Source organism: Homarus americanus, unplaced genomic scaffold (assembly GCF_018991925.1).
Source record: "Homarus americanus isolate GMGI-L3 unplaced genomic scaffold, GMGI_Hamer_2.0 scaffold48416, whole genome shotgun sequence".
NCBI lineage: Eukaryota > Metazoa > Arthropoda > Malacostraca > Decapoda > Nephropidae > Homarus > Homarus americanus.
In genome coordinates, this window is record NW_024736097.1 from 816,033 (window position 1) to 828,275 (window position 12,243).

Genomic DNA, 12,243 nt, shown 5'->3' on the forward strand with positions numbered 1-12,243 from the left:
ACATTAGGACAGACTGCAATATTATAGGGGATAAAAAACGTAGCTGTCAGGAAGAACACGACGAAATTAACGATGCACAAATAGAAGAAAACACATACTGTATGCAGAAAAGGTAATAAACTAAAAGAAAAAATAAGCAAAGAGACAAAATTAATAACTAGACAGAGGGACATCCAGCGTGTTGGTTCTGTAGACAGATGAGGACATCAGTGTGGTGCGGACGGGGGTGAGAAGGCCGGTGGCAGTCAGTGTTTGACCGACCCGCGTTGAGGACGAACGTGCCGCTGTGCAAGGCTCAGTGTGGTGGTGGGGCCCCGGGCCATTTGTGTCTGTTTAGTTACTCAGCGACAATACGTGCATACGAACGCTACTTTCATTAAACTGTGCGATATTGGACACCGTCTAAGACAACATTTATGTATTATCTTTTAAATAACTGAAAGTGCTGTGGAACCTTTATGTTCTTCGAAGGTTCTCTCTACATAATAGAAACTTTTCCATCACCGATATCGTCATCAGCCAGACTTTAATTCATCTATATTTTTTAGTTCGATTATATATATATATATATATATATATATATATATATATATATATATATATATATATATATATATATATATATATATATATATATATATATATATATATATATGCAAGTAAATCACTGTAGGTGCGCGTGATCCGTGTATGTGTGTGTGTGTGTGTGTGTGTGTGTGTGTGTGTGTGTGTGTGTGTGTGTGTGTAACCATTGAAGGAGCACCACACGAGAAGGTGTCAATACTTTCGAGTTAGCCCGCCTGCAAACCGAGGCAGACAAGCGCCAACGCCGGAAAGACGCTGCTGCCGCCCCTCCCGCACTTTATGTAGCCCCCCACATGTGCAACATCTGTGAACGACTCTGCCGGTCCCGTACCGGCCTCTTTAGTCACCTCAAAACTCACCAATGGAGGTGACATCCCTAATAACTAATATCATTGTATCATAGCTGGATGATCGTCATGCTCGATTCCGAGTGACAGCAAAGTAGTAAGTAGTAGTAGTAACAGTAGTAGTGTGTGTGTGTGTGTGTGTGCGCGTGTGTGTGTGTGTGCGTGTGTGTGTGTGTGTGTGTGAATACTTAATAACTAAAATCCTTGTGGAAGAACTTTTTCCATATAGTTCTGAAGATTTTCGAGTTATAGATGAAAGGTGATGGGTGGGAGGTGAAGCAGTGTGACCAGGACTCTGGCACAATGAAAACTTCAAGACCTCACGGGAAAGTATTGACACTGGCAGCTGATGTTACCTCCAGCTTATGTTTATATCATTATATAACCTGATGTTAATCAGAAATACATGTATAGTGTTTTTATATTTTTGTGTGTGTATGAGTCAGTAAATACACACATACTACTATATATATATATATATATATATATATATATATATATATATATATATATATATATATATATATATATATATATATATATATATATATATATATACTCTTCAGTAAATAGGACCAATTACCAAGTACCAATAACGACTCCGTAAATTTTTTTTAGAAATTTCTAACTGTAACTGGCCATAGATGATCAGGTAGTTCATAGTAATACTGTACATAGAAACGAATAGTGTCATAGAAAGCCTACCTGAATCTAACCAGCGCTGTCTTATGGTGGTAAACGGTCATAAAAGAAATATAAATTTTGTGTGCGTGTTTTGTTATGGGAAAATCCCCTTATTCCAATTAAACTGTAGTCTTTATGGTTACTGAAAGAGACAAGTAGATGAGACGTATCGCACAGTATACACAATAGCTGCTTCGTTCCAGTACTGTTCCATGAGGGCTGACCAATTCTGACCTGAACACCTATACTGGCTTCTGTTACTTTATGCAGCTTTCGAAATGCTGAATCATGTTAATGTTGTTGGTATTTTACTGTCTCTATCTGTAAAAGTCTGGCTTCATAACTTATTCCATTTGTAATTTAATTCAAAGGTTAATCTCACACATGTTTCATCGGTTACCGCTAAGTTTTGTTTTATTCGGCAAAATGAGTCGATGATAATTCAAGTTTTCTTTTAAACTCAGCCTTGAATAGCCGATACACACATACAAGCACGCATGCACTCTTACGTATAATTATATTCACATATAAGAATTTAAATCTCAAATATACGTCAGCAAACCTTCATCTTAGAGCAATAAGTTTTAAAGATTTCAATAAAAGAAAGTATCGACGCTTACAGCCAACTCCAGCGACCGCCATGCACCACCTCTCACGCAACACCACGGCTTACCTGCCCACACACCAAGTATAACAAGGTTTAGAAGTACAAAAAGCTAGATGTTGAACTAACAAACATAAAAATGATCATTCCGTTCTAATTGGATATACATATAAGGAGCTGTGAGAAGACTCGGTACAGTACCTACTCTACTAAATCTTAACCTGATAAAGCCTCTCAAAGCCATCTTAAGTTACTTACGAGTTAATATATTCTTGACATTAATATAGACGTGAATAATAAAGAGATGACTTAGCCTTGTCTTAGCCGTGTACAGTGATATACAACAGCGTCTCAGTATGACTTCTGATGTCATTACCACACTTTGTCCAAATTGTACACTCATCAGTGAACACAAATTGTATTTTTTTAATTTTTATATTTTCTTCCAAAAGACTAAATATTGTACGAACTTTTAAGTGGGACGAGACTACCCGCAGACCATCAACTCGTTGTGTGGTGCTCACGTCAAGCCCCAGAGAACTAGCTGCCAAAATCATTGGCTAAACGCCTCTCTCTTGTTGATTTATAGAGGAAATAGCTCGAGCGAGTGAGCCCTTTCCGAAGCGCAACCTGGACCTTTGATGAAGCTCCGTCTCACTCAAACCTCACAGGGTTTATTGCATCGAATTCGGTGTTTCAGGGCTCATAGACGACGCTTCGTGCTCTCTGTTTAAAGATGCAAGGGGAAATTCCCATTGGAGAAAATCCCATTACACAATTTTCCTCTTTACAGAATCCCACCAAAATAGGACCAAACATTTTTTTCTCCTACACAAAATCCCATCGTCAACATACCATAAAAAACAGCACTCGTTTTTCTATATTTTATAGTCATCTACGGTAGAATTTCAATGCTATCATTTTTGTAATATTACAAAATTCCTTAGCTTCTTTATAAATGATAACCTTTGTTAAATTAGGTTAAGGAACGTGGGAATTGTCCCATTTATTTGTCTACAACTCTAGAAATTATGAGGGACGTGGCTCTCAAGGCTCGTCGCATTAACATTATTTTACAAGCAACATAGAGTCACTTAACCTATCTTTCTTATCCGACCTATCCACTAAAACCTAATTTGTAACTTATAGATTAAAATACATCTAAACTATATATTACGAAATGCATATAAACTGTATACCAATTGCAGAGGATAAAGTAAAATACGTGCAACCTATACCATCTCTTAGTTATAAAATAAATGTAAAATATATGACTAATACATCTAAACAATAAAATGTATGTAAATTATTATTAGCTATATGTAGACTATAAGGTAAACGCCATGCAGAGTATATATGATAACAGCATATAAACTCTATAGGATACGTGTAAGCTAGAGTAAACTATATGTATACTAAACTTAAAATTAATTATATAATCACTATACAGTAAACTATTAGTAAACGAAATGAAAACTAGAAGCTAACTAAATATCAAACTATACCGGTACGTAAACTGTATTCTAAAGTTATTACACACTATATTGAAACCCGGAAATAAAGTATCAAAGTGTAGAGCAAGATTTATGTTCATTTTTTTTTCTTTGTTCATTCTCTGTCTGGTTTGAGGACGATTTCTGCCAACACAATAAGAAAAACTCTGTAAAACAAAAATATCTACTTCATTAACCATTACCGTAGTTTAATCTTTGTTTTCTGCCTATGTACTCGACAATTATCTTAAGGTAAGGTTGGTAGATATTAATACAAAGGGTCTTTACCATTGTATATGTGTGGTGGATGTGTGTGTCTGTGTGTGTGTGTGTGTGTGTGTGTGTGAACAGGCTCTACACTTTTACATCTACCAAACCAAACACAACTTGGTTTATTTTTAAGATAATGAGAGTTGAAAATAAACTCACACACTAATGAGAACTGGAAAGAAAATTTACGACAGTGGAAAGAAAGGGGAAGAATACCATTAATGTTTTCTTAACAATCACTACTTAAGTTTACTATATGACTCTGTGGCTAGTGGGGAGGGTCTATATATAATTCACCGTTAATTATTTACTCTCCAAACACACACACACACACACACACACACACACACGTATGTATGTATGTTTCTGTGAGAATAAATGCGACAATGGCCTCGCTTACGTATGCAGTGTATGCTCATGAATTGTATGTAAGAAACTGTTGGTTCGTGTATGGAAGTGGGTGTGTGTATGTGTGTGTGTTTGCGCCTGGTTGTATGTATGTGTGTGTGTGTATGGTTGTAGTGGTGTGTATCATATAAATGTTTCACCCTTGCCACATTAACACCTCAACGAGCAGGATGAATGTTTTATAATCCTTCAAAAAGAGTGTATTTAAAAAAACACTCGGTAATTATACAGAAACTGCGCTTCGGGGGAATTTATAAATATAGTTTAAAAAACTCTCTCAATATTTATCATCAAATGTAGGCAGAATTGTTGACGTTTTTCTGACCTCAGGATAATGGCTCGGATTAGTGGTGTTGTGAAGACTCTCCCTGTTTTGTCCGTCTCTATTTATTGCTATTGTATGTTTATTTATTCATGTATTTATCATTTATTGCATATATGTTGCTTTTATTTTATTGGACAATCTCTCTCTCTCTCTCTCTCTCTCTCTCTCTCTCTCTCTCTCTCTCTCTCTGTGTTTATTGTCATTCTTATTAGTGTAGTTCATACCCCAGGTTGTTAATGGAAGGAGACGTCCCCTCTGATCTCGTGCCAGTGGTGATGGATAATATCTGTCACAGGTTCTCCACGGTGTGAATATTGATCTCCACCTGGACGGCCTTCATGCCCCAGGTTACCACAGTCTTAGAGCTGTCCTAGTAGAATCATTAAGACAAAACAGGATTCATAGAGATTTTCTAAGATGAGTTATATCCCCCTTAAATTGTCTCTCTTTTTTGTTTGTGTGTGTTTGTCTCTTCGGAAGTGATCAGTTTAAAGCTGTTCTTGCCGACTGTAAACACCTCTATACTAACAAGGATTGTGAAGTTTGTTGAGGGGAGAAACTTGAACACACACACAAGTCTCTGATAATCCATTTGTGAGTCGCTTAATTCAGGTAGATGAATCACATGGTATCATTTGGAGGGGTGATTTAGTACACGAATTTTTTAGAATAACATGTTTATATCGTTCATGGAAACCAGATAGATGATTTCCTTGAACAATGATTATGATAAGAATATCTAGAAATTCATGCTCGTATGTGATATAGTTCAACACGGTCCCTGTAGCTGACTTAAGGATAAAAAAAAAATAATGTGAGGAGTCTCTGAAATTCTTGGTCCTCAGAATTTTATTTCTTATGGCACTATAATGTGTCATGGAGGGTTAACAGGGGTAATTAACTTGTCCGAGAGAGAGAGAGAGAGAGAGAGAGAGAGAGAGAGAGAGAGAGAGAGAGAGAGAGAGAGAGAGAGAGAGAGAGAGAGAGAGAGAGAGAGAGAGACCCTAAGTATGATGATGGTACTGTACCCTGTGTGAGACTAGCGTGTTCCTCCAACTGCCATATAAGGTCGTGTATTGCAAGTGTTAAGCGGCCATTCTCCCTCATTAACGTGTAGAACACCTACATTAATATTCTCTCTCCGTATGAGTTGTACAGAGTCTTGTGACAATAGGTCTGGTTTATGTTAATGAGATGGTTCTAATTCAGCTTTTGTTTTTGTAGTTTATTTAACCAGATTTTCCAGCGGCTCAGCAACATTTCAACATTAAACGCTTCCATTATTTAACATGAAATCTTTAAATATCCAACAGTGTTAAAAGTTATGCGTGTAAGCCTCATGTTAAAGTCAAACCTCGTTTATTATTAACTTCATCCTCAGGGGTCATGTTGATCTTTATCCAGGAACAGATTTAAAACACCTTATGAGTGTATGGATTGAGGAGATAACAACTTTTTTGTATATTCTCTCCACAGACTAATAACTTTAGGGTTCCTTTACTTGAAATTACATACAGGTACTTGATTATCGTATGATGTGTATTGACCTGCTAACAACTGAGGTCAGCAGGGTATTATTTCCGTTCCTGTTTGTGTGTCCTTAAAATAACTCGAGAACAGGTTTAAAGGTTTGACCAACATCTGACAAGGTCCAAATCTTGCCCAAAAAATTGACCTTATGTTACCATCATAGCTATCTACTCAATGTAAACACAATAGTATAGCTTTTCGGCGATTAAAGAATATTATGGAATGATACAAATTAGTACAAGGTGATGACATAATTTATATATAGAGTAACAGCGTCACCAGTTGTGTCCTCATCCTGCTCTGGTAACGGTTCGCTGGCAGGGCTTTCATCCTCTGGAATCATGTTCATTGATGTATTTTTCATTGTATTATGCCTTTGTTTGTTTTTTCGCATTTTAATCGATTTGATGTTTTTAATTGGCAAAAAAAAAATGTGGTGATAGGTAATAGAGGCAACAGATGGTGTAAGATGATGACAGTAACGGTCTGTAGGAGATAACAATGGAAGTAGATTACGGCTGATATTGGCGACGGCAACGGAAAGTAGTAGATAGTGCCAGAGGGAAACAGTGGCATCTTATAAGAGGTGGGTGATTGTAGATGGGGATACTGATAGGAAGCATCGTATCATGATGTATGGTGAGCAAGTACTATAGATTGTGTTAGGTGATGGCATATGGTATGCATATAATGGAATGTGATAATGAACAATGGTAGATGATGATGGTGGTGGCAGTTGATGGTAGAAGATGGTTAGTGACAATATGCGTTTGGTAGCGTCGGGCAGGTGGTGGTAGGTGGTGTGAGGAAGTAGTGGCAGGTGGTGGTAGGGAGGTAAGTAGGTTAGTTAGTTAGGTCATACGTGGGTCTGACAGCAGGGAAAATAAAACCAGGTACACGAGGCATGGTTAAGGCGTTTAATCAAGTCCCTACGCTCTTTCTCGGAAGCTGTGCATGGGGAGGGGAGGTGGTGAGAGAGGAAAGAGTGGAAAGTATGGATGGTGAAGAGGAAAGAAGGTGAGGAGGGTGAGGAGGAAATACAGGGACGCAAAAATGGTGAGGAGGAGGGAGAGGGTGGAGGAAGGAATGGAGAACGGCGGAGGAAAGGAAGGGAAGGGGGGAGAGGGAGGAGGAGGAAGTAAGGTGAAGAAGGAGGGAAGATTAATTAGACAGAGGGAGGAGAAGGCAGACGAGATAAGGGTATAAGTGAAGGAGAAAGGACGCTCCAGGTAGAGGAAGAGGGGGGACATAATCACCTCACTGACAGCCCCAGGTGAGACGAGTTCACTTGCATAAGGTGTGAAAGAGGGGAGCCGGAGGACTTAACGTTAGTGTCGGAGACAGTAAAGCTAAAATACTGTGTGTGTGGGGGGTATGTGCGTCTGTGTGTATGTGTGTTAGATAAATTAATGACAATATGAATGTTAATATGATCTCCCACTACATATACAAACAAAAAACAATGACTTAGATTAAATAACGAAAATGAATGTGAACAAAAGATGTCAATTGTTCCTCTAAAGTCCCTCCCATATCCCAGAATCTACACAGACATGAGTATTGGCTAAAGTGTGTGGTAGATGACAGGAAGCTTGTCAATACCCTGCCTTGACTAATGCAGGAGGCACTGAACAGAACACGATTTTCAGTATCGATTTATTAAAAATTGTTTCTTATTTCAAGCTGCAGCTCGGAGGACGAAGCGTCTTGACTGTGCGCGTGTTAACTATATACGGGCTTCGATAGGCGTCGCTTATTATTTACAGATATCACGTTATTTTCTAAGATACTTGAACAATGTTTTTAACTGCAACTCTACCTGTAAATGTTGATGTGGGAAACTTATCTATAATAATACCTCCACAACATTACCAAAAGCTATTAATTCTGAACAGTATAAAAAAACAATAACAATAAATTCAACCTAAGTCAGTATATTGGCGTAAATATTATTCATGTTAAGTATGTAAGGAGCCCGAGGGAGTGGCGATACTTGAGTGCTGGGACGAGAACGACATATTTTCTGAGACTTTCGGTCGTCTGAGGGGTAACACTGATACCAAGGATGGCGCCTCCACCAAATATTTATTTAAATATTTTCTATTGAGAGCATAATATATCAAGTCAGTATTAAAAGTGGTTCACCGTGGGAAAATTTAAGATAATGTCCAGAAGCGATATATTTCAGGCAGAAAGATCGACAGCAATTTGATGTATAAGAAAATGAAGGAGCATGAAAATAATATTAAAATTTATTCCAAGAGAGAGAGAGAGAGAGAGAGAGAGAGAGAGAGAGAGAGAGAGAGAGAGAGAGAGAGAGAGAGAGAGAGAGAGAGAGAGAGAGAGAGAGAGAGAGAGAGAGAGAGAGAGAGAGAGAGAGAGAGAGAGAGAGAGAGAGAGAGAGAGAGAGAGAGAGAGAGAGAGAGAGAGAGAGAGAGAGAGAGAGAGAGAACAACTTAGCAGGGGTGAAAGACCAACATCAAACTCCTAACCTAATCATTAGAAAGTAATAAATAAACGACATCATTAATTCACTCACAGTAGATCTATGAAGCTGTTGAGACACAATTTTAACCCGTAACGTTAAACCTATTGTGACTGGAACCCGTTAAGATTGGAGAACTCATTACTACTCTGGAGAACCATTTGGACTGGAGCCAATTTGACCAGTTGGTATCCCTTCCAAAGAGCATCTCGGTAGTCAGCATTAGTCATCAGAACCAGTGTAAGAACGGCTACCACCACCATCACTATAACTACCACCACCACCACCACCACCACCATTACTACTACTACCACCACTACCACCATTACTACTACTACTACCACCACTACCACCATTACTACTACTACTACTAATACGACCACCACCACTACTACCACCACCACCGATACCACCGCTACTACCACCAGAGAGAGAGAGAGAGAGAAAGAGGTGGGGGGAGGGTAGGTGATCCGTTTAGCCTCCGGTGACAAACTCGATCAAGATTCTGATCACAAAGATCTTGGTTCAAATTTAAGGTGATGATGGATGTTGAAAATTCGTCCGTGTGTGTGTGTGTGTGTGTGTGTGTGTGTGTGTCTGTCTGTCACTTGTCTCTCTCTAATGCGGTGGGTAAAATAAGTCGTATCTTAAGCAGGGTTTTTCCTTTATCTTTAGTAAGTTTTCTTATTAATATTTCTTGTCTTTGGTTACTTGTGGAGTTTCGTTTTGATGATTATATGGTACTATAGTAATGTTATACAGTGTACGCGGATTTGTAATGATACGCTGAATACTGCGCATACTCACACACCACACACACACACACACACACACACACACACACACACACACACACACTGAACATTACTCCGCCGAGTCTTTGTAGAACAGAGACTGAAAATCCCGGATGGTGTAAACTCAACTCTCCGTCCATCCAATATTCATGTAGGGAGGACCAGACTTAGCGTTAGTAAGTCCATTATGCCCGCTAACATGCCTCTCTCCCACACGTAGGAAAAGAGAAGCCTTGTAGATCAGAGAGAGAGAGAGAGAGAGAGAGAGAGAGAGAGAGAGAGAGAGAGAGATTCTTTCCCACGGGAGGGCTCACTTATTCACACTTCTTCGGACGGCGGAAAGGTAGAAAGCAATAAGTTGTGAAGTTTCAGGTTAAGAGGAAACAGTATGTAAGAGTGGGAAGGGGAGTGGGAAAGGGAGTGGGAAGGGAAGTGGGAAAGGAAGTGGGTTGTGGGAAGAGTGAGATGGTGGAAGGGGAAGGGTGAAAGAGAAGGGGAGAGTTAGGGTGTGAGAAGGAGGGATGGTGTAAGGGAGGGTAAGAAGGAAAGGGGAAGGTGAGGGTGCGGGGAGGAGGGATGGTGGTAGGGGAAGGGTGAAAGAGAAGGGGTAAAAAGGAAAGGGGAGGGGAGGGTATGGGAAGGAGGGTAGGAGGGGAAGGGTGGGTAGGTAAGTAAGAGTGAATGAGAAAGGAGAGTGAAGAAGGTAGGTGACATGGTTTAGGTCATCCTAAAACTATATCTTGCACTTGTGAGACCTCACTTGGATTGTGCAGTTCAATTCTGGTCACCGTATTGCAGAATGGATATAGAATCCTTGGAAAGAATTCAGAGGAGAATGACAAGACTAATCCCGAGCATTAGGAATATAATCAAGGTGTAAAAATGGAAGTCAGGGCTAAACAAATGGGACATTTCAAAGGTATTCAAACTATCCAACCAGGAACGAACTCGTAACAATGGTTTTAAATTAAACAAATTTAGATTTAGGCGCGAAATAGGTAAACATTGGTTTGGAAATAGAGTAGTGGATGAGTGGAACAAGTTACCAAATATCATCATTAACTCGAATGCGCTAGATAGATTAAAACATAGTTTGAATGGATATATGATCGATAGGGGTTGGGTGTAAACGGGACTGCCCAGTATGGGCCAATAGGCCCGCTGCAGTTTCCTCTATTCTTATGTTCTTATGATTGAATGAACAGAAAAACCTTACACCTCTATACACTTCCACGTGAAATCAACATTAGTCTGAACGTACACGTGTGTGTGTGTGTGTGTGTGTGTGTGTGTGTGTGTGTTATTTAAGACTATTTGTCCTGGAGGCCCGAACACTGTTGACACTGCCAGAACACAACGTTTACCACAAGCCTTTACCCCCTCATGTTTTACTGCTGCGTTTATTCAGTGGTCTTTTACTGCTCACCCTTCATGCTGAGTTGTTCCGTTTCGTTCTTGAATTCTTTATTTCTTTGGTTTTATGTGCATGTTTATCTTCAGCCTTCGTTTAATTCATGTTTTGTTTTATTCTCTCGTTATTTCTTCATGGAGGTCATATGAACCAAAATAATATATTAAAAAATAAGAAAGAGTTGATTAAGATGATTATTTAAAGACGTGGGTTACTTAAAGAAGTCTCGGGCTTTAGTGATAGACCAAATTTAAAACTGAATACCAAAAATTATCTAACCTAAACTTAAAAAAAAAAAAACGCACAGAAGTTCTTATACTTTCTACATAATACTTCATATGCAGTAAAAATGTGAGTTCCTGAGAATTTGTTTACAGGCACAACCTTCAGTCTTTAGAATTAACAAATGCATGAAAATATACCTCACAGCTCTGTAGGATAATATACAAATTTGAATATACATAAAACTTACAATACATTTTAACGGAGTAATAACAATACAGTGAACAGCTACTATTAATCTACAAAAATACTCTATTGTGACTGAAAACTGGAATATCAATCAAATGAATTCTTACACACTATACACAGTACTTCAGCTTGAAAGTTCTTCTTGTGGTAAAAAGTATGCAGTGCCACCACACTTTGAAACGGGCACCATGAATTTTTTATAATCTTTCTTGCACATTCTACAGGGCTATGCTCCTACAACTTGTAAGAGCCACCACACTTTGAAACGGGCACCATGAATTTTTTATAATCTTTCTTGCACATTCTACAGGGCATTTTAAAAGTGAAACAGGTCACAGCTCCTACAACTTGTAAGAGTCTTTATACTTCTCTACCTCACTTTACTATGATCACTAAATAATGTCACAGTATAGGGGCATGTAATCCAGGAATCACTAAATAATATTGATATTATTTTAGGTGCCATTACCCAAGATTTCCTTCATTTTCTACAATAAAACAGAATTACGCTGAGAATCATTCATTACTAGCAGTCGCAGTACACTTTCCATTCATTTACTATTACTCATTCGCAATACGGTAAAGGATTTATGATGTTATAATACTGTAATCCGCTTCCATAACTACGATCCAAAGCTGGTTCATCCCTTTTGCTCCACATAAGCCAACGTCACCTATCATGAAGCACGTACTCCCCCCAACACCCTCTTGATGCCACGATCTACGCTTACTGTTGGAAGTCCACCCCTCTTACTTCTCGTGTGCCCTTCGCCATCATCCTTCCATCTCCTTCATCGTCGTGATTAAGTGAGGGACACGCTGACCTGTTCATTATC

The 12,243-nt window shown here is 38.8% G+C and overlaps 1 protein-coding gene across 1 annotated transcript in view; it reads left to right on the forward strand.

Moving 5' to 3' along the window:
* Positions 1 to 256: 256 nt before the first annotated feature.
* LOC121871951 overlaps positions 257 to 12,243 on the forward strand; it is a 62,166-nt gene continuing 50,179 nt past the window's right edge. Inside the window, exon 1 of the mRNA XM_042374572.1 lies at positions 257 to 306. The gene's annotated coding sequence lies outside the window, so the exon portion shown is untranslated. The remainder of the gene's footprint in view (positions 307 to 12,243) is intronic.